The sequence below is a fragment of the Panthera pardus genome, unplaced genomic scaffold (genome assembly GCF_024362965.1).
Source record: "Panthera pardus isolate Hobbes unplaced genomic scaffold, ASM2436296v1 HiC_scaffold_13, whole genome shotgun sequence".
Lineage (NCBI taxonomy): Eukaryota > Metazoa > Chordata > Mammalia > Carnivora > Felidae > Panthera > Panthera pardus.
Window position 1 is genome coordinate 63,375,133 of NW_026526688.1, and position 24,219 is coordinate 63,399,351.

Here is a 24,219-nt window from a genome sequence, read left to right on the forward strand (position 1 = left end):
CTGTTTGAACTAGCCTATCACTCTGGTGATAGGCTTGGCACGCAAGTTTGGCACGCAAGTTTAGCGGGCAAAAGGTGGGGTTTACATTCTTTGGCGGTTAGGGGTTCCGCATTCCTGTTTGAGCCAGTTTCCAGTAAGGGTGTGCTCAGCGGCTTGACTAGGGTGGGGGAGTGTCTTAAGCAATAAGTAGGTCATGTGGGGGTTATGCATGAGATGGTGGGTGTAGCACAAAATGGAGTTAGTCTTGCTCTGCTTGTCCAGGGGTAGGGGATTTTTGTTAAATTCCTTGGGTCCCACACCAAATTGGATTGATAGGAGGCTTTTGGTAGAAATCATGGTGTCCTGAAGCAGGTGGTGGAATGAGATTAGAAGTGGGCATACAGACATTGGGAAATGATGGGATCTGGAGGGGAAGAGAAAGAGCTCCCGTCCACTGTCACTGAAATAACAAGCACTGGGTAAGGACAGGATTGAATGGTGAGGGAACTTCAGTCTTGAACACAATGAGTGTCTGGTACCATTAAGACAGGGAAATGTCTACTTTACAATTGAACTTACTGATTTGACATATAGGGAAGAAATTTAAGGTAAAAGCACTGGCTTGAGACTCTGTACAAGAGACAAAGTAGTTGAAGTCTTTAGGAGTGGTTGACATTTGACGGAGCACATTGAGAATAAGGCCTTTGAGTTCTCCGATGTTCGTTTATTTCCTGGCTCTTAACTCTGAAAAGTAACTCCATTAGAAAATATTCAATCTTCAGTCAGAGAGTGTTACCTCTCAGTGTGCATCCAGGGTAGGGGGTGGGTGGGATTTAGTTTCTCTTTTAACACAGGTTTCCCCTCCCTCTTCTGTGACATAATCATTTCCTTTGTCATGGTAAGGAGCTTCATTCAGAGGAAATCTTTCAATAGGGTGGGGACTGAACTGTTTGCTTTGAATGCGTAGGGGGCGGCAAAACTTATCCTCTACCCAACTGGGTTTTCAGCTGGGAGTCTTAAACAAAAAGACATCTTAGAAGGAGAAAGATAGTTCATTTGGTCATGCTGCCCTTCCTTCTAGCTGGAGAAACCTAAGGAAAATTAACGAAACATGGCGGCTTAATCCCAGTTTATATAGTGTCTTCAATTAGAACAATACATTTATAAACAAAGGAGAGGACAAAGAAAAATCATTTTAGGTTTCCTAGGGTTGCACAATGTGGGAAGTAAATATATGGAAGGGAGTTAACAGAATAGAGATTGCTTACAAATTCCTCTGGTGTCCTCTCTGAGCTGATAAGCTTCCGCCTCCAGTAAAACAATTTATATACCACCTGTAGGCAGAAAAGAAAAAAAAAAAAAAGAGCCTCTCTGGGTTTGTGGCTTCTTTTTTTTTTAATGTTTATTTTATTATTTTTTTAAATATTTTTTTAACGTTTATTTATTTTTGAGACAGAGACAGAGCATGAACGGGGGGAAGGTCAGAGACAGGGAGACACAGAATCTGAAACAGGTTCCAGGCTCTGAGCTGTCAGCACAGAGCCCGACACGGGGCTCGAACTCACAAACCGCGAGATCATGACCTGAGCCGAGGTCAGTCGCTTAACCGACTGAGCCACCCAGGCGCCCCTTTAATGTTTATTTTTGAGAGAGAGACAGTGACAGAGTGAGAGCAGGGGGAGGGGCAGAGAGAGAGGGAGACACAGAATTCGAAGCAGGCTCCAGGCTCTGAACTGTCAGCACAGAGCTAGACGAAGGGCTTGAATGCTTGAACTCACAAACCTCGAGACCATGACCTGAATCGAAGTCATGCTTAGCTGACTGAGCCACCAAGGTGCCCCAGTTTGTGGTTTCTTAATTGCTTTCAGCTCAAAATAACTTTTATGTCAAAGAAGCATCTTTTGGGGGGATATTCTAAGCTTCCTTCAAATGCAATTTCCAGATGAAAGGTTCTCAAACTTTAGGATGCACCGGAATCGTCTGATAGGCTTTTAAAAAAAAGTTTATTTATTTATTTTGAGAGAGAGAAAGAGAGCAAGTGGGGGAGGGGCAGAGAGATTGGAAGAGAGAATCCCAAGCAGGATCTGCACTGTCAGAGCAGAGCCAGCTCTCACAAACTGTGAGATCACGATTTGGGCTGAAATCAAGAGTCAGAAACTTAACCAAAGGAGCCACCCAGGAGCCCCCCTGAGAGGCTTTTAATAACAGATTGATTTCTGTTCTCCACCACCCATATCCCCTGACTTTCTGATTCCTTAGGTTTTCAGTGGGACTCAAGAATTTGTATATATTTTTTAAATTTATTTAGTGTTTATTTAATTTATAGAGAGACAGAGTGCGAATGGGGGAGGGGCAGAGAGAGAGGGAGACACAGAATCCAAAGCAGGCTCCAGCACAGAGCCCGACGAGGGGCTCAAACTCACAGACCATGAGATCATGACCTGAGCCGAAGTTGGACACTTAACTGACTGAGCCACCCAGGTGCCCCAAGAATTTGTATTTTTAATTTTTTTTTTTTAACGTTTATTTGTTTTTGAGACAGAGAGAGACAGAGCATGAACGGGGGAGGGACAGAGAGAGAGGGAGACACAGAATCGGAAGCAGGCTCCAGGCTCTGAGCCATCAGCCCAGAGCCCGACGCGGGGCTCGAACTCACGGACCGTGAGATCGTGACCTGAGCTGAAGTCGGAGGCTTAACCGACTGAGCCACCCAGGCGCCCCAAGAATTTGTATTTTTAATAAATTTCTAGGTGGTTCTGATGCTGTTGTTCTAGAGAGGACACTTTGAGAACCACTGCTGAAGACCATTGCTTGAAGTATCCTCAATTCTGTCTTCACATCTTCATCCCCCACACCACTAGGATTGTTCTTTTTTTGTTTTGTTTTTTGTTTTTTGAAAGAGAACACTTGAGTGAGCATGAAAGGAGGAGGACCAGAGGGAGAGAGAGAATCTTAGGGCTTGATCGGGCAGCCGTGAGATCATGACCTGAGCCAAAATCAAGAGTCAGAGGCTTAACCAACTGAGCCACCCACGCATCTCAAGATCGTTCTTAATACTTTCATCAAAGATCCAGGCTTCCAAGCCCACAGAAGTCTCAATTCCTATTTTACTGCTTCTTCTCGATCTGTTTAATGTTAGAAGAAAACTCTATGGGTCTCTTGGGTTTTTGCATATCTTGTGAGCAGAGGCACTAACTGCCTTTTGGTTCTAGACTAGAGAACCTAACAAGATATTAGAGGAAGTGCTTAGGAAGACAGAGATAGAATTGCTCTCCAGCGAGGGAGTTACAGTGGCCATACGCTATGATAAAGATGATACTTCCCTGTGGGGCAAAGTTTGGGCAGGTTTGCTTACAGCCCAGTAGAGAAGATTGGGATATCCCGAACTTGAGGTTCAACTCTGTCATGCCAATTCACTGTGTGCACATCATTCGTCTAAGTCTACCCCATGGGATGGGGGGACATGAGGTGTCATTGTTAATGTAAAATTTAGCATGAGTAAGAATGTACTTCATGTCTGATCCAAGGTGATGGTATCTTCTGCCAGCATCCATGAAACAGGGACAGGCTAACCTGTTAGCTCAAAAAATCTCAGATCCTTCATAGCTCTTAAAATGTACACCCCCAGGGGTGTTGGTTAAGCATCCAAAGCTTGGTTTTGGCTCAGGTCATTATCTCACAGTTGGTGGGTTCAAGCCCTGAGTCAGGATCTGAGCTGATAGCACAAGAGCCTGCTAGAGATTCTCTCTCTCTCTCCCTGCCCCTCCTCTACTCATGCTCTCTCTCAAAATAAATAAATAAACTTAGAAAAAAATTCTTAATGTACACCCCCAAAAGTTTAATATCAAATATTTATTTAAAATTTTTATTTATTTATTTATTTATTTTTGAGAGAGAGAGAGAGAGAGAGAGAGAGAGAGAGAGAAAAGAGCACAAGTGGGGGAGGGGCAGAGGGAGAGGGAGACCCAGAATCCGAAGCAGGCTCCAGGCTCTGAGCTGTCAGCACAGAGCCCCACCTGGGGCTCGAACCCACGAACCATGAAATCATGACCTGAGCCAAAGTCCCATGCTTAACCAACTGGGCCACCCAGGCACCCCTATATCAAACATTTAAAAGGTTTCACTCCTGGCTGGCTTGATGTGGAGAACAAAAGCAAAAGAAAAAAAATTTAGGGGCGCCTGGGTGGCTCAGTTGGTTAAGCGTTCAACTTCAGCTCAGGTCATAAATTCTCAGTTCATGAGTTCGAGCCTCACATCAAGTTCTGTGCTAACAACTCAGAGCCTGGAGCCTGTTTCAGATTCTTTGTGTGTCTCTCTCTCTGCCCCTCCCCTGCTCATGCTCTGTCTGTCTGTCTCTCTCTCTCTCTCTCTCAAAAATAAATAAACATTACAAAAAAAAGTCAAAGAAGAGCACTGGTGTGGCTCAGCTGGTTAAGCATCTGACTCTTGGTTTCAGCTCAGGTCATGATGTCAGGGTTCCTGAGTTCGAGCCCCACGTCGGGACACTGTTAGTGCAGAGCTTGGGATTCTCCATTTCCCTCTCTCTCTGTCCCTCCCCTGATTGCCCTCTCTCTCTCTCTATCTCAAAATAAATAAATAAACATTTTTTTAAAAGTCAAAGAAACTTTCCTAGATTAAAAAAGACTGAAGCAAAATTATGATGTATAAACATTAATTGAAATTTGAATTTTGAAAATAAATTTGAGATAGCTTTGGAATACTTGGAAAAGTTGATATTATGTATTAGTTAAAATCACATTTCTTAATCACAATAATTATATGGTGGTAATATAGGAGACATTCTCATTTTTAGGATGTTAAATCTTAAGTATTTAGTGGGAAAGTGTCATGGTGTCTGAAACTTACTTTCAAATGCTTTAGCATAACATATTAACAGATAAAATGGATATATAGAGAGAAAGCAATATGGCAAACATGTTCATTGGACAATCGAAGGGATTGGTGTATAGGTGTTAATTGTATTATTATTTTAACTTTTCTGTAAGTCTGAAATTAAAAAAAAAACAAAAGTGTATCAAAATAAGAGTGTCTGCACCTAGAAAGATGGATTGGTGGAATTGAGTGAAATAGTGAGCTGGAGCAAGTTCTGACAGTCACTTAAAAAAAAATTGTACCCTTTTGTATTGTATAAATCACCTTCTACAGGTACTTGATGTAGAAATAGGGGTGCCTGACTTGTACCCCAATGTTTATAGCAGCACTTTCAATAATAGCCAAATCATAGAAAGAGCCCAAATGTTCATCAACTGATGAATGGATAAAGAAGATGTGGTTTATATATACAATGGAATACTACTTGACAATGAGAAAGAATGAAATCCTGCCATTTGCAACAATGTAGATGGAACTCGAGGGTATTATGCTAAGAGAAATAAGTCAGTCAGAGAACAACAGATATCATATGTTTTCACTCATGTGTGGAACTTGAGAAACTTAACAGAAGACCATGGGGGAAGAGAAGGGGAAAAAGTAGTTTCAGAGTCTCTTAAATACAGAGAACAAATTGAGGGTTGATGGTGGGGGGGGGGGTGCAGAGGAGAGGGGAAAAATGGGTGATGGGCATTGAGGAGGGCACTTGTTGGGATGAGCCCTGGATGTTGTATGTAAGTGATGAACCACAGGAATCTACCCCGAAACCAAGAGCACACTGTATACACTGTATGTTAGCTAACGTGACAAAAATTATATAAAGGAAAGAGAAAGAAAGAAAGAAAGAAAGAAAGAAAGAAAGAAAGAAAGAAAGAGGGATGCCTGGGTGTCTCAGTCGGTTAAACATCTGACTCTTGATTTCGGCTCAAGTCATGATCTCACGGTACTGAGATCAAGTCTTGAGTCAGCTCCCAGCTGAGTGTGGAGCCTGTTTGAGATTCTCTTTCTCCCCCTCTTTCCCAAAATAAATAAACATCTTTTTTTTTTTTTAATTTTTTTTTTAACATTTATTTCTTTTTGAGACAGAGAGAGACACAGCATGAACGGGGGAGGGGCAGAGAGAGAGGGAGACACAGAATCGGAAGCAGGCTCCAGGCTCTGAACCATCAGCCCAGAGCCCGACACGGGGCTCGAACTCACGGACCGCGAGATCGTGACCTGAGCTGAAGTCAGACGCTCAACCGACTGAGCCACCCAGGCGCCCCATAAATAAACATCTTTAAAAAGAAAATATTTTTAAATTGCACAGAACAATCTCCTTCCTATCTTTGCTCCCACTCTCCTCAAAATCAGAATATTGGAAGTGTTCACATCATATCATGTCTGTAGATGGAGTAAAACTATGCATAAGTTCTAGGCACTTCCATCAGTCTGTAAAGGATAACATTCTTTAAGAAAAAGATTTGGCAGACAGTAAGTGTTAAGTTCCCTTTATGCTCTGAGTTTGTTTATAATCTATGACTTTCTTTACCTATTTGCTTGTTGTGGGACACTAATATCACTTATAGAGTAATTATATTATACCTATTACTAGAATGATATATATGCCTTTTTGTTGTTAACATCACTGTGACTTTCATCTTACATTTATGTGGCAAAAGAGGAAACTGAGGTTCAAGTAACTTTTCATGAGACACCTAGCTAGTAACTAACAGAGCCAAGATCACACTGATGCAGGCTGGCTGGGTCTGAGGACCCAGAGGGGCGTCTTCAGGACCAGCTAAGAGGTCCCTGGCTTCATGCAGGATAGCAATCAAAGGCAAGCGGACAGGAAGTGAGGAGCACAGAGTTTATCAAAGACATAGAGAAAGATTAGATATAAACAGAGCATCCAGAAGATTCGGAAAGGAAAGAGAGTGAGTTTCCTTTTTACTTGGGGCCTGGGTTTCTATTGAAGATGGAGGTCTGGTACACATGTCTTCTCAGCAATCCAGAAACAGAAACAAGTGTTGGGGTGCCCTCCGTAAATCACTTCTGCCCTGAAGCCAGGGGTCTTGATGAATCAGTGGTCTTGGAAAACCTTCATGATGACCACTCCTGATCTCTCTTTAGATGTTATCTATTATGCTGGAAGACTCCGAAGAAATCAGTAACTCCTTGACCTTTACAAGGAGAACATACATTATCTTCTCTCTAAGGTGGGTGTAAGGCCCAGGCTGTGGGTCCTAGCCAAAACAGAAGCAGGAAAAGGAGCAAAAAAAAGGGCATTTTTCAAAAAAGACCATTTTTTAACAGGGTCCCTTTAGTTTCCCTGTCTTAACACCAAGGCTCGAGCTCATTCTGTTTCTCCTGAACACGGCTCATTTCTAATCTTTACATTTGATAAAAAACTGCATGCATGAAGTCTTCTTAAAAATCAGGATTTTCTTCTCCTTTGATTTTTTTTTAAGGGAGAGTATTCTGAAACCAGGAATTAGCAGGTCAAGGTGTAAAAAAAATTACAGATCTATAAACATTTTGAAAGAGAGATTGTTGTGGCAGCCCAGAGAGGTGAGCTCCATCCCTGTGACCCTAAGTCACCATTCTAAGTCTCCCTATCCACTTTTGTGTTATGGGAGACAGTTCTTTCTATAATACAGAATTCCTGTGAAGCTTCCATGGTATGTCTGAATAATGCATAGAGCACAGGGTCCCTAATATAGTAAAGTACTCAGTAAATGGTGGCTTTTATTTGAAAATGAAAAGGTATGAAAAAATACTGGAGGAAACACTGATCCAGCAGGAAGGATATCCTTTCTCCAAAAATTTTCTTTTTCCACCATGAATACATTTTCCATTTTAGGCTTTTGCTCAAATTTGACCCAAAAGAGTGAAATATCAGTGCTGATATGGGAACATTTCTAAGACCACATGTTAAGTGAACAAAAGGGGAGAGGGGAAGTTGTACAACACTTATGCTCTTGTTTGTAGTTTAAAAGGGAATGGAAAGGGTGCCTGGGTGGCTCAGTTGTGGGTGGCTCAGTCGGTCAAGCGTCCAACTTCAGCTCAGGTCATCATCTCACGGTTCGTGGGTTCGAGCCTGCGTTGGGCTCTGTGCTGACAGTTCAGAGACTGGAGCCTGCTTCAGATTCTGTGTGTGTGTCTCTCTCTGCCCCTTCCTGGCTCGTGCATTGTCAATCTCTTTCTCAGAAAAAAGCAAATATTAAAAAACAACAACAACAACAACAACAACAAAAAGGAGGGAATGGACAACCTAATGTGCACAGACCACTTCCAGGATAGACCAAGGGCGGGAAGCTTTACAGTGCTAGGATCTTGGGCACCTGCTGCAGTGGCCACTAGAGGACTGAATATCCCTACATTATTTTTGGTCTATGTGAAGTTTTAGAACCGAACGGCAGTGTGATTTTCAAGTTTTCCAGCAGATGGTGCTATGCGCTATTCAGTGCACAGGTCTGGAGGACAGGGCTTTGTGCTCGTGATGAAAAGAAATGCCTTATCCTCTCTCCAGAATGGACGGTCATCCTCACAGAAAACAGGGCAAAATCTGCATTGCCTCTCTTCTCCCTAGATGGTCAGGTGTCTGGCCAGACAGACACTGGCCAGTCAGATGTCTGGCCAGACAGACACTGGCTATTGTCTCTGTGTTCTAGGATTCTAATGATTAAACAAAGTGAGCGCTTAAAGTCTGTTGAGTAGAAGGCCAAATGAACAAGCTGATAAGGAGATGACTGAATCCGGGTGCTCGGGTGGCTCCAACCGTTAAGGGTCTGACTTTGGACCAGGTCATGATCTTGCGGTTCCTGAGCCTGAGGCCAGAGTTGGGCTCTGGGCTGACAGCTTGGAGCCTGGAGCCTGCTTCAGATTCTATGTCTCCCTCTCTCTCTCTCTCTCCCTCCCCAGCTGACGCTCTTGCCTCTCTCTCTCTCTCAAAAATAAATGAACATTAAAAAAAAAAAAAAGAAAAAAAAGGAGATGACTGGATCTACTCAGAAGATGGAGGCAAAGCACAGGACAGAAGTTCAAGATTCAGCAGCAGTTACCAGGCAGGTGTGGACTAAAAAGAGTAGTGTTTTTGTTTTTGTTTTTGTTTTTGTTTTTGTTTTGGAGATTACTCCATCTCAACACACCTGAATGTTTTTGAAAACAACACACCATGCTTCCCCCGATACAAAATCTGTATACTTCCCCCTAAACAAGTCGGATTCTACACCTTCCTTTCCATGCCCTGCCAGGATGTCCACCTCCCCCTGACGCTCTACAGAGGCCCCAGGAAAGCACACTCCCTACCCGGTTTTGAAGGGGAACGGGGCTGACTGCCACCTTTACAGTGACTGGGAGGTTGGTTCTTTTGACTAGAGAGACAATACATGTCTGCGCGCTGAAGGGAAGGGAGCAGCCCTCAATTCTGGGCATTTGGTCTGGGCAGTAGCACCGCGGTGGGCGGGGGGGGGGGGGGGGGGGGGCAGGCCACGGAAGTGTAAGAGCTGCTCATCATTAGGAGTAGAGTTGCAAGTGGCACAGAGTGGACCAGGTCGCTCAAGCGGGCCACAAGTGAGCAGGGCCTCAGGAAGGGTGGCGGGCCTGCACGGATGTCAGCGGGGACGACTGCGCCAGCCAGGGCTGGGCGTGGGATGTCCTGGGAGGGCGCCTCGCCCGGTCTCAGGGTGCAGAGGAGGGTTGCTTAGAGTCACCTGAGTGATGGGGAGTGCAGGTCCCCGGGTCCGCACCGTCCGCGGGTTTTGGGATTCTTTACCATGGGTCAAAAACTCTGTGTTGGGCTTCTGTCGGGTCAAATCGGACTTGGCTGCATCCTGGGAGCCAGAGTCCAGGATCCAGACTTGATCCAAAGACTCAGAAATGCCTCATTCCACTGGGTTCCCTCTAGGAAGGAAGCAGCTTGGGGCTCTGACAGTCCATGATGGATGAAGAGACCCTAATCAGGGGGACCTGGGAAGCTTTACGTGCATATTGAGTGTTTGGGGGGAGAAAAGATTAGATTCATCTTTAAAAAACCACTTGGCTTGTGGCGCCTGGGTGGCTCAGTCACTTGAGCTTTGGACTTTTGATTTTGGCTTAGCTCATGATCTCACAGTTGGGATAGAGCCCTGCATGGGGCTTCGGGTTGAGCATGGAGGCTGCTTGGGATTCTGTCTCTTTCCCTCTCTCTCTCTGCCCCTCCACCCTCTCTAAATAAATAAACATTTTTTAAAAAAATCCAAAAACAGGGGCACCTGGGTGGCTCTGTCAGTTAAGCTACTGACTTCAGCTCAGGTCATGATTTCGATTCCTGAGTTGGAGCCCTGCGCGGGCCTCTGTGCTGACAGCTCAGAGCCTGGAGCCTGTTTCAGATTCTGTGTCTCCCTCTCTGCCCCTCCCCTGCTTGTACTCTGTCTCTCTCAAAAATACATAAAACATTAAGAAAAAACAATTTTTTTTTTTTACCCAAAAACCAACCAAACAAACACAAAAACCCAAAAAACAAACAAACAAAAAAACACTTGGCTTGCAGTGTGGATACTTTAGTCGGATCCAGAAGGGGATGTAGTTCTGGAGAAACAAGAGAGGGGTTGTTCCATCTGTGGCTGTGGACACCGCCCCATATCTCTGTGTCCCTGGCTAGACCTGGACTAGGAGTGAGGAGGATGTGGGTAAGGGGGGTTAGTGTGAGCTTCTTCTCAGTGACCCCCACTTTGGGCTCTTTTCCTTGTTGCTAAATATTGTACCTGAAAACAGCTACAAATACAGGTACAAATATATTATTATGTAAACAACCTTTTTATTATTTTACAGTATTTCGATCATGTTGTAAGACCCTGGGAAAATTATTTATAACCTCTTAGAGTCTTGTTTTCTCTTTTTTACAACAGAGGCAATAATAATAATACTACTTCCTAACACATTTTATCTCCTAAATAGCTGGCATATGGTAGAATCTCAGTATTTATTCAGTGGATTAAATATTTGATAAGAATGCATGGAAAGTGTCCAAGGAATGGCGAGGAGGCCAGAATGTTGGAGCAGATGGAACCAGAGACGGAGAAGTTAGGAGGTGCAGCCAGAAAAATGGGAAGGGAGAGTACATGTTGGGTCCCACAGGTCATGGTAAGGATTTAGGCTCCTTGACTGAGGAATGGGGAAATAGAGGAAACATTCTCAAGGAGTTTTGCTGTAAAAAGACCAGAGGAATGAGATGGGAGCAGGCCTGAGAGGAGTGAAATCAGAAGAGGATTCCCTTTTGGGATGGGAGCAAGGACACCTCATTTGTATGCTGACAGGATAACGTAACAGAGACATAAATTGATACAAGAGGAGAGAGAATGACTAAAGGCAGTGAGTGAATAGGGAGGGGTTGCACAGATGGAAATGCTTTACATACTGTGTTTACACACTAGATATGAAAATAGAAACCAAACACACACACACACACACACACACAGAACAAAAAATGACAGAAAAAGGACCTAGAAACCTACTCCCCACGCAGAGACTGCCCTCATCCCTTAAGAGACACAAAGAGAGGCCACTCCAGGATTTTGGCCTCTCAGATCTGACAGACTGGTCTGCTCTCTAGTACCTTCTGTCAGTAATTTGGATATCCTTTCCACATTCTCAATGGAAGAGCTAGAACAAAAAAATTTAAACATATTCAAAAATGGAGGGATTAGGGGCGCCTGGGTAGCTCAGGACGTCCGGCTTTGGCTCCAGTCATTATCTCACAGCTCGTGAGTTCGAACCCCGCATCAGGCTCTGTGCTGACAGCTCAGAGCCTGGAGCCTGCTTTGGATTCTCTCTCTCTCTCTCTCTCTGCCTCTACCCCCCTCATGCTCTGTCTCTCTCTCTCTCAAAAATGAACATTAAAAAATGTTTTAAAAAATGGATAGGTTAGTAAATGAACCCCCATGTACCCATCATTTAGCTTCAGCACTTACCAACTCTTTAGTGATCTTCTGTCATCCATTTGCCATCTTCTTTCCTCCTTTTCCCCCTAATTATATGGAAGCAAATTCTAGACAACATTCCCTATATATCACTTCACATGTATATATTTGAGCTTCTTCTTAAAAGATAGGGACTTTTTTTTAAATGACACTATCATCATCACATACATACAAAATTAACTAATTCTTTGTTTTAATCACATATTCAGTCAGTGTTCATATTTGCCTGATTTTCTTGTTGCACCAGGCAATTTTGAGTAACAACACATTCTGATTCACAAGACGATTGTAGGCTATATTTATTATCAGATCAGAAGGATATGCAACATGTATCAAAGCCTGCCAGCAGGGCAGTGTGAAATACCTTTCTTCAGTGGGAGTCCTCATCCCTCCTCCCACCCCCTCTACAACCAGGTGACAAATCAGCATTAGAGAGACCTGATCCACAACTGGGGAAGTGAGAGAATCACCCCGGCTGAAGAGCCTCCTGTATAGTTTCTGTGGTCCCTTCAAAGGATAATTCTAATTACAAGATCGCCATACTCAACAAAGGCCAAAGCTGTAGTATTCCAATCCCCTGATTGGAATACTATAGTTTTCCCAGTCCAAATGCAATTTCCCAGTTTTAGTTCTCCCAGTCCAAATGCAATTTACCAATTAGAGGTCATTTTTATCATAAGCAGTGTTCCCTGGCAACATAGATGATAGGCCACCTTATGAGGTGACTAGAGGAACAGATAGGAAGTTACTTAACTAACAGTTAACCGAAGATAAAATATGTGTGCATAATAGGAAAGAGTTTTATCTTTTTTTTTTTTAAATAGCTGTTTGAGGTATAATTGACATAAAACTAACAACAGGTTTTTGTAGGATAAAATTTGGTAAATTTTAACGTGTATACATCCATGATTCCATCACCACATTCAAGATGGTAACTCCATATACATATATCAACCTTAAATATTTTCTCACACTCCTTTATAATCCTTCTCTACACTATATAACTCCTCCACCCCATCCCCAACCACTCACCTGTACTCTGCTACTATAGATTCACTTGCATTTTCTTCAAATTTATATACAATAATACAATATATACTTTTTTGGCGGGGAGAATAGGGTCTGGCTGGAGGGTCTCACTCAATATAGAGATCCTCTGTGTAGCGACAATGAATAATAGTTCGTTCTTTTTTATTGCGAATATCATTCCATTATGAGGATGTACCATAATTTTTTGATCCATTCACTCATTTGTTGGCCATTTGAGTTGTTTTTAGTTGTGGCTACTTTTATTATTCTTAATGTTTGCATGGACACTGTATTTACTTGAAGCAAAACACAAATAATAATATCAATACATACTCTATTTCCTACTACATTTTTTAAATAAAAAATGTTTTTACTTACAAGCATTCAGAATGTCAACAAAACAGCTGCAACCTCTTTTTTTTTTTTTTTTTTTTGCAATTACAGAGTGGTATTCAGTTAACAGAACAACAATTATTTTGTATAAGCTGCATCACAGACAACTAAAGATGAAAACACTACCATCCCCATATATAACTAATTTATGCTGTGCACCAACAAGAACCTTCTTTGAATTTCCGTGCCAATTTGCAACCCCCATACTGTACCAGGCAAGGTTAGTGGCTATTGAAAATACCACTAGGACAGGGCTCTCTAAAGATACATTCAGTAGTGTGTTAACTATTCAAAAAAAGACACTGTACAATTTAAAAACAAATCTTTTTTTTCTTTTTTCTTTTTCTTTTTTTTTTTTTTTTTTTTGAGAGAGAGAGAGAGAAAGCCAGAGCAGGGGAAGGGCAGAGAGAGAGTGAGAGAGTGAAAATCCCACGCAGGCTCTGCCCTGCCAGAAATGCATGAACTTACAAACAGGGAGATCATGACCTGAGCTGAAATCAGGAGTCGGATGCTTAACTGACTGAGCCACCCAAGAGCTCCTTAAAAACAAATCTTACACAGCCTTACACCTCAAGTTTTTTCTTTAAAAGAAAAGAAGTGAGCTGTGTACAGGGGGTTAAATGCTTTATAGACAAGAAAAAACAAACTGCGCTAGAACCAATGTATTCATCATCATCTTCTTCATCTTCCTCTTCTTCCTCTTCTTTTCCTTGTTTTTTTCAGACTTAAAACTCCTTTTTTTTTTAACTGCCTCAGGCTTTCTTTGTATCCACAATATCCGCAATATCCTTTTCATATTTTTCCTTCAGCTTGGCAGCTTTCTTTCCTTGAGGCTCCTTGCCATCTGCAGCAGTGTTGTTCCACAACTCTCCAGTTTTGTTTTGTTTTTAACGTTTATTATTTGTTTTTGAGAGTGACAGAGACAGACACAACATGAGCAGGGGAGGGGCAGAGAGAGAGGGAGACACAGAATGTGAAGCGGGCTCCAGGCTCTGAGCTGTCAGTGCAGAGCCTGATGCAGGGCTCGAACCCACGAACCAGGAGATCATGACCCAAGCTGGAAGTCGGAAGCTTAACCGACTGAGCCACCCGGGCACCCCTCTCCCGGTTTTTTTTTTTTTTTTTTTAAGTTTATTTATTTTGAGAGAGAGAGAGAGAATGCATGGGGGAGGGGCTGAGACAGAGATAATCACAAGCAGGCTCCACGTTGGCAGCCCAGGGCCCCCACGTGGGTCTCAATCCCAGGAATCCCATGACCTGAACAGAAATCAAGAGTCTGACACTTGGGGCACCTGGGTGGCTCAATCAGTTAAGCATCCGACTTCAGTTCAGGTCATGATCTCATGGTTCATGGGTTCGAACCCCACATTGGGCTCTGGGCTGACAGCTCAGAGCCTGGAGCCTGCTTCGGATTCTGTGTCTCCCTCTCTCTGCCCCTCCCCCCCGTTCGCACCGTCTCTCAAAAATAAATGTTAAAAAAAAAAAAAAAAGAATCAGACGCTTAACTGACTGAGCCCCCCAGGCGCCTCTCTCCCAGTTTCTTTGCACCCTCACCGATGGATAGGCTGGGAGGTTATCCTTTGATTTTTTTGGCTAATACTCAGAACAAAACATGGAAAAGGCTGAAGGAGCCCCCTGCCCCCCCCCCCGCCCCCCCCCCCCCACCCCAGGTGCATTGGGATTCTTGAACTTCTCTTTTGCATCTGGCTCTCACTTGCCCCAGCACCGTCTCTATGGAGCTCAATGTACTGCAATGGCTGTGAGGTCAGGAGACTCCTGCTGCATTTCTTAACTAGAATATATCTATGGGGAAAATTCCACCACAGCAACATGTTGATTACACTTAAGTAGGGACTGTACTGGAAGGATGGCATTTATGCTCGGTGAACTTCAGTTTCAGATGGGAGTATCTTCTTGCCCACAGGAATAAGTTCGTGACAAGGATTATAGTTCTTTCCTGACCAATAAAATTCCTCCTGTCCTCCAATTAGGCTGGGCAGGAGAGGTAAGAGGAGGATGTAGCCGGGTCATCTCTGCTGGGGCCGTGACTTCTCATGGAAGCTTCCCCTGGGTCTGAAGGGAGTGAAGCAGGAGCACACGTAGGGGCTGTGGCTTGCTAGGTGCCGCCTGCCAGGAAGGAGAGTGAGAACAAAGGAGACATCAGCCTCTCACTTTTCCTTGCACCAAGAGAACCAGACATTTCTAAGGGACTTTCCTCACACAGAAACCCTGACCACCCAATGGCCTTTGCAGCCTCCCTGGCTGAGCTCCACGCAGAGGCCAGCTGCCCCCTCTGCCTGGATTACCTGAGAGACCCAGTGACCATTGCCTGCGGGCACAACTTCTGTCTCCATTGCATCCAGCAGTGCTGGGAGGATCTCCAGCACATCCTCCCCTGTCCTGTCTGCCTCCACCACTGCCCTGACAGGAACTTCAGGAGGAACACGCAGTTATGTCACGTGACTGGTTTTGTCCGGCAGCTTCCCGGCGCCAGGAGCAAGAGGAAACTGCCAGAAGAGAAATTAAGAGTTTTCTTTAAAAAGAGAAGGGATTAACTCTTTTCACATTACAGGTTGAAGAGAAGGCTATTCAAGAAAACTGAATGAAGGGCACCTGGGTGGCTCAGTCTGCTAAGCGTCCAACTTTGGCTCACGTCATGATCTCACAGTTGGTGAGACTGAGCCCCACATCAGGGTCACTGCTGCCAGCACAGAGCCTGCTTCAGATCCTCTGTCCCTCTCTCTCTCTGCCCCTCCCTCACTTGCATTCTCTCAAAAATAAATAAAACATTAAAAAAACACATTCAAACATTTTTAATGTTTATTTTTGAGAGACAGAATGTGAGTGGGGAGGGGCAGAGATAGAGGGGGCACAGAATCTGAAGCAGGCTCCAGGCTCCGAGCTGTCAGCAGCACAGAGTCTGATGCGGGACTTGAACTCACAAACTGTGAGATCATGCCCTGAGCTGAAATCAGATGCTTAACTGACTAAGCCACCCACGTGACCGTAGTGAGACACTGAATCTGAAGCAGGTTCCAGGCTCTGAGCTGCCAGCACAGAGCCCTGTGTAGGGTGCAAACCCACGAAATGTGAGATCATGACCTGAGCCAAAGTTGGATGCTTAAAAAAAAAGAAAAGGAAAGGAAAAGAAAGAAAGAAAGAAAGAAAGAAAGAAAGAAAGATGGGAATGCAAGCTGGTGCAGACACTCTGGAAAACAGTATGGAGGTTCCTCAAAAAACTAAAAATAGAACTACCATACGACCCAGGAATTGCACTACTAGGCATTTATCCAGGGGATACAGGTGTGCTGTGTCAAAGGGACACATGCACCCCCATGTTTATAGCAGAACTATCAACAACAACCAAAGTATTGAAAGAGCCAAATGTCCATCAATGTATGAATGGATAAAGAAGATGTGGTATATATCTTCTCAGCAATCAAAAAGAATGAAATCTTGCCATTTACAACTACGTGGATGGAACTGGAGGGTATTAGGCTAAGTAAAACTAGTCAGTCAGAGAAAGACAAAAATCATATGACTTCACTCATATGAGGACTTTAAGAGACAAAGCAGATGAACATAAGGGAAGGGAAACAAAAATAATATAAAAACAGGCAGGGGGACAAAACAGAAGAGATTCATAAATATAGAGAACAAACTGAGGGTTACTGGAGGGGTTGTGGGAGGGGGGATGGGCTAAATGGGTAAGGGGCACTAAGGAATCTACCCCTGAAATCATTGTTGCACTATATGCTAACTAATTTGGATGTGAATTTTAAAAAATAAAAAATAAAATAAAATAAAAAAGAATGTGAAAAATTCTTCAGGACAAATGAACCAATATCCTCAATAAATATATAACATTATAAAAGGGTGTTGAGAGGCATATTAACCAAAAACAAAGCATGGCTCTTGATTGGATCTTGATTCAAATAACTAAAAAGACATTTTTTTTTTTTTTTAGAGAAAATAGAACACAGATTAGTAGATGATATGATTATTTGTAATGTTATTTTTAATTATTTGTAACATTATTTGCAATGAAATATTACTAAGTCATGCTTTTTAAAAGTTGTTATCTATTAGAGATTTATATTGGAATACTTATAGGTGAAATGATACAATATCTGCTTTTTGCTTTGTAATAATCTACAGAAAAATTACATAGGTTGGAGGGGGAATAGATAAAATAAGAATGGGAAATGGTAATTATTTGAGCTGGGTAGTGGGTAGGTAGGGATTCATTGTGTTATTTCAATTTTAAAATATGTTCAAATTTTTTCAAAATAAAAAGTTTTAAAAATTAAAAAAAAAGAAAGAAAGAAAGAAAGAAAAACTGAGTGAAAACAAAAGTAAAATTTGCAGAGCATGTGACCACACTAAAAAGGCTTCTGATTGAAGTAGCAGAAAGGTGAGTTGCTCACAGGTACTGAATGTATCTATAACAGGTGTGAAAACCTAAACACCCCAGCCTTCTTTTCATACAAATTCAAGAAAAAATATATTGGTTCTCCTGAACAATGTTTTAACCTACAGAAAATAACCTGTTTAAGGTCAATTTGACACTAGAGATTGAAACTGCTCCCCCCAGGCTTATTATCTCAGAAGCTAGAAAAAGTGCAACATTAGGAGAGGTGAGAACAAACTTTCCTTACAATCCCAGCAACTTTACTGTTTTAGCAGCTGTCTTGAGTCTTCAGAGGATTGTTTCTGGCAGACATTATTTAAGTTTATTTATTTATTTTGAGAGAGAAAGAGATAGAGAGTGGGGAGAGGGCAGTGAGAGAAGGAGAGAGAATTCCAAGCAGACTCCACGCTGTCAGCATAGAGCCCAATGAGGGGCTGGAACTCACAAACCATGAGATCATGGCCTGAGTCAAAATCAAGAGTTGGTCGGTTTACCAGCTGAGCCACCCAGGCACCCCTCATTTTATAATTGAATAATAGGTCTCGTACCTATACTACTGAAACAATTAGAGAAAAATTTAGAGTTTATTTCTATATTGGACCTACTTCAGACCCTCTTACAATCCGTATAGTAACTCATGAATAAAGAACTACCTGAGGGGAGCACCTGGGGTTCAGTCCATTAAGCATCCAACTCCTGATTCCCAGTCAGGTCATGATCTCACGGTTCATGGGTTTGATCCCCAACGTCAGGCTCTATGCTGACAGTGTGGAACCTGCTTGGGATTCTCTCTCAAAAATAAATAAATATTTAAAAAATACATGTTTAAAGAATGACCCGGGGACCTTTGCAGGTTGATATTTTCTATTATTCATGCATGCCACTAGGGATATTAATTATATAATTACTAGTTATTGGGATGATATGATTTCAAGAATTATGGTTATTTGGGCTTTGGTTGTGTGTGTGTTTTTCCTTTTTTAAAAAGTAATTCTATATTCACAGGAAATTGCAAAGATAGTGCGGTTTGTTTTATTAACACCTGGAAGACAGTCATCTTTCACTGAAAAATAGTGCCTCTCTTTTACTAACTATAATGTATTACTTAGCAGGACTATTTCAAGGAAACACAGCAGGAAACAAATGCAAAGTGTTTTTGTAATTCCGAAATAAAATTGTAGTTCTTGAGGCACCTGGCTGGCTCAGCTGGTAGGGCTTGAAACTCTTGATCTTGGAGTTGTGCGTTCGAGGCCCACATTGCAGGTAGAGTTTACTTAATGAAAAAAAAAATTTTTTTTTAATTGCAAGTGCAGGTCTTTTTCTTACATTATCTTTTCAAATTTTCATAAATGCACTCGCAGCATTTATAATTTCCTATGTATTCTCCTTTTCTAGAAATCCGCCAGTTTATTAAATCATTTATAAATTCTATGTTTTAGACGAAGAAGGGCCTTTTACTTTCGGTGTTGTTAGAGATGGAGAAACCCATTTAATGCCAGGAAGTTTTAGAGCACTTTTGTAGGAACTAGTGTTTGAGAGGGATGGTTAGAGTGGAGGAGTAAGGCAGGAAGGACACGGAGAAGGGAATGTGACCAGTGATGCTGTGACATTAGCTAAGATCCTCCAGCAAGAGCCGTGAACACTTGTCCCACAAGTAACCAGAAGTGGGCAACTCAGCTTAAACTGTCAGACATTCGAAAGGTCGGTGTAATTTGTCTTTCTTTATACAAGGTATTTACGGAAATCTATTCATTTTGCTTCTGCCTTACATTTTTGAAAGCCATGTTCATGGATAACCTCAAAACACCACATACCTGTGTAATATTACATTATGTTAAACTATCATTTTATTATTTTTTTAAACTACTGTCATTTTAGAAAATATTTACATTTATAAGCCTATTTGTGTATTGTTTACAATTCTTGGTAAATAAGGGTTTTATTTTGTGCATCTGTAATTTTTGTCTATAATGTGAGGATGATGCTCAGGAGAATTTTTGAGAACCCCTCTCATTGAGGTAAGAGGACCCCTACATTGATCAGGATAATATGCTGTGCAGTGGATATCTCAACTGCTTTGCAAGACAAAACCTAGTACTTTTTTTTTTAACGTTTATTTACTTTTGAGAAAGAGAGACAGAGCATGAGCTGGGGAGGGGCAGAGAGAGAGGAAGACACAGAATCCAAAGCAGGCTCTAGGCTCTGAGCTGTCAGCACAGAGCCCGATGCAGGTCTCAAACCCATGAACCGGGAGATCATGACCTGAGCCAAAGTCAGAGGCTTAGCCGACTGAGCCACCCAGGTGCCCCTAAACCTAGTAGTTTTCATGTAAAGTGCAATGTGGGTCAGCAGGCCACTGCTCAGTTACTCCACCCAGCAATGTAACCCCGTCAGGCATGTGATAACTCAGCACTGGGTTACTGCAACTAGAAAGAGACAATTAAAATGGCACACTGAGGCTTAAAAGCCAACACGAGGAAGTGACACATATTTTCAATTATTCCATTTTCTGAAATTAATCGCAAGGCCCCACTTATCTGCAAGATGGCTGGAAAGAATACATTAGGGTGAGGTGAAAAGCTACCATTTGCCACAATTCTTGAATTCACTTAGATATTAGTGAAATTCACATGAATGGTGAGTGCTAGAATTAAAATGCTCCAATTAGAATTTGTATATAGGTTAACATAGAAATTGATAATAGTTTGGGCTTAATTTGACAGCAGTTATTTAATAACTTCCCCCACATCAGAGATATTTCTTTTAAGTAAAATAAGCATAAAAACACTCTTCATTGGGAGAATTATAAAGCATTATTATTTTTTTTTTAATTTTTTTTTTAACGTTTATTTATTTTTGAGACAGAGAGAGACAGAGCATGAATGGGGGAGGGTCAGAGAGAGGGAGACACAGAATCTGAAACAGGCTCCGGGCTCTGAGCTGTCAGCACAGGGGCCCGATGCGGGGCTCGAACTCACGGACCGCGAGATCGTGACCTGAGCCGAAGTCGGCACTCAACCGACTGAGCCACCCAGGCGCCCCGTAAAGCATTATTATTATGAAATCCTGGTTAATCATTAGAAGAATTGTTAAGCGGCTCCTGGGTGGCTCAGTAGGTTGAGCGTCCAACTTCGGCTCACGTCATGATCTTGTGGTTCATGAGTTGGAGCCCCACATCGGGCTCTGTGCTGACAGCTCAGAGTCTGGAGCCTGCTTCAGGTTCTGTGTCTCCCTTTCTCTCTGCCCCTCCCCTGCTCATGCTCTCCTCTGCTTTCTGTCTCAAAATTAAATAACCATTTAAAAAATTGAAAAAAAGAAAAAGAAAAAGAATTGGTAAGAGTAATGTCCAAACACACGGGAACGAAAGCAAAAAAAGTCCTTTAATTGGGCAAGACTTATGTGGATGAGGAGCCCAGGAGCTACTTAAGTGACGTTTTGCAGGCCAGGGGTAAGGTTGAGGTAAAGTTAGAAAAAAGCACACAGAGCTGGTTTCTCCTTTGCCTGGTTTTGATAGGCACAAAATCCATTCACCGTGGTTAGTGAAGTAACACAAAAACAGTTACCACAGTATATTTTTAAATGTTTATTTTGAGAGAGAGACTGTGCATGTGCAGGGGAGGGGCAGGGAGAGAGATTGAGAATCCCTAGGATGCCCAACCTACTAAGCCACTCAGACGCCCCCAGTTACCACAGTATATTAACTGTGAGTAACTCCATAAAGTCCAATGTATATATATGGACCCAGAAGGCAGAATTTTCAGCCACAGAGGGTTACTCTCAAGTCTTGAAACCTAAAGGCATTCGTTCGCTGGGTTTCAGAATTGCCTGGGACCAGTGACCCCTAATAACTTCAGCACAAATGCGTACAGCCACAACCTTGTGTGCTTCTCCGTAGCACATACTTTCTAACAGTGAAGCTCCTAATTTTAGCTGTTTTTGCAATCTGGATAGGCTGAGGACCTCCCAAATCATCAGGTCCTGGTTCCCTTTTTTCTGCCCTTAGTTCATCTCTTTCCTCTCTGTTTTTCCATAAAGCAGCAAGAAGGAACCAGGTCGCACCTTCAGTACCTTGCTTGGAAATCCTCAGCTAAGTACCCAAGTTCATCACTTCCAAGTCCTGCTTTCCGCACAACTTTAAGACACATTCAGCTGTGTTCTCCTGCTGTATGACAAGAGTCAACTTCCCTCCAGTTTCAAATAACGTGTTCTCAAATCTTTCTTTTTAATGTTTTATTTATTTATTTATTTATTTATTTATTTATTTATTTATTTTTGAGGCAGAGAGAGACAGAGAATGAGCAAACAGGGGAGGGGCAGAGAGAGAGGGAGACACAGAATCCAAAGCAGGCTCCAAGCTCTGAGCTGTCAGCACAGAGCCTGAGGCCGGGCTTGAACTCACAGACTGCAAGATCATGACCTGAGCTGAAGTCGGATGCTCAACTGACTGAGCCACCCAGGCGCCCCCCCCTCTTTTTTTTTTAAGTAATCTCCACACCCAACGTGGGGCTCGAACTCACAAGTCCGAGATCAAGAGTCACACGCTCTACCAAGTGAGCCAGCCAAGCACCCCTCCTCAAATCCTTCTGAACTCTCACTAAAGCACCTCTAAGTTTTATCTTTCCACTAACATTTCCCTATGACTATGTGTATGTATATGTATGTATGTATATGTATATATATATATATGTGTGTGTGTGTGTGTGTGTGTGTGTGTGTGTGTATAGAGAGAGAGAGAGTTTAGTTACTCTAAAACTAAACTTGTTTGTCATAGGTTCCTTGTTGGGTTGATTAATCCCATTGTTTGTAAAATGAATTACCATACAGATTTATACCCCAGGGAAAAACAGAATCCTGATGAAACTGACTTAGACAATTGTTCCACATTGAAATTCCTAGAAGAGGTGATTTGAAGAACTGATAGCTTTGTCTCCTCTTCAAACTTCAACTCAAAGCAAGCTGCCACCAGAGTTTATTACTCAGTTAACACTTTTTCAGTAATTTCATAAGTAGTCTGGCAGCAAAGTCACTTGAAAACTAATGAGTCTTTATTTACTTTTCTTTGCTCACTCTGTTCCTGGCAATGAGATGGACAGGAATCAACGGTGACTCTACACCAGTTTTTTGCTTGCCAGGACTCACATGAACTTTCCCCATTAAAATTCTGTGGACTTCAAGTGGGGGGCAGAAGAGGAGAAGATACAAGCAGGGGCCCTAAGCAAGGGATGTGAGAAGGCAGTGACACAGTTTCAAACTAATCTCATGGGACTTACTGTTGGATTGATTGCTTGGGGTTAAGGAATTAGAGAATTCAAAGATGCTTCCAGGGATTTCTGCATTTGTCATTAGTCGAATGGAGGGTCCATGACTGAGCCGTGGAGATGGTTTTCCGATGTGCCGGAGGAGGCTAGTGGTAAATCAAGTGACATTTTTTCATGTTTGAGGGAAAATACTTCCAAAGACCCTAAGGCAGGACAGAGCGTGAGTGGCTGGAGCCAATGCAGTGGGGGAATTGCTGTTGTTCAGTCCTGTACTTCCAGCTCCTATAGTGGTGCCTGGTTACTAATAGTTGCTCAATAAATACTTGCGGTATTTTTTTAAAGTAATTTTTATGCCTAACGTGGAGCTAAAACTTATGACCCTGAGATCAAGAGTCACGTGCTCTACCCACTGAGCCAGCTGGGAACCCCTATTTGTGGTATCTGTTGAGTAATTTGTTAACTATGGAATATACTAATCTTATACACCAAAACCATGGTACATTGCATACCTTGCTAATTGATTTTGTCTTTCTGGTGTGGCTTATTAGGCCAACATCGCCTCTTCTTTACTATAAGGGTTAACTCAGCTCTCAGCTGTCATTGCAACAAAGAAACAGTGAAATCATCACTTCTCTGTCAGTCACTGCCACCTTCCATCTCCGATGTAGATCTTATTGATGCAAAGGAGAATGTATTTACCATGTGAGAAAAAAAAATTTGCATTCATGGACCCATATAGAAACAAAATTCTTAGGAGTAATATGTAAACCTCATATGATGCACTGAGGAGGACGTGACATCACATATTTAGTATTCCTGCCTCAAATGCTTAACCTGAAACTAAAGAAGAACTAATCAGACAGTCCTGTCTGGGCCGTTGAGATCATTTGCAAAATAAGTGGCTTGGGTTCTGCAAAAATGTCAACATTATGAAAGATCAGGAAAGACTGAAGAACTCCTCCAGATTAAAGGATAATAGAAAGAGCAACTAAATGCAATTTATGAACCTATGTTAGGTCCTGGATCAGGAAGAAAAAAAAAAAATCTATACAAGGCATTATTGGGGCAACTCAGGAAATGTGAATAGACACTAAATACTCAATTATAATATAAACTATCATATCTCTGCTAAATTTCCTAATATGGTAACTGAATTGTGGTTAGGTGGGAGCACACCCCCATTCTTATGGCATATCTTTTGAAGTATTTAGCCTCTCAAATGGTTGACAAAAGAAAAATAAAAGTCTGTATAAACAGAGTGATAAAGAAATGGGGCAAAATAAAAAGCAGGCCCCTCTAAATGAAGGGTATACTATGC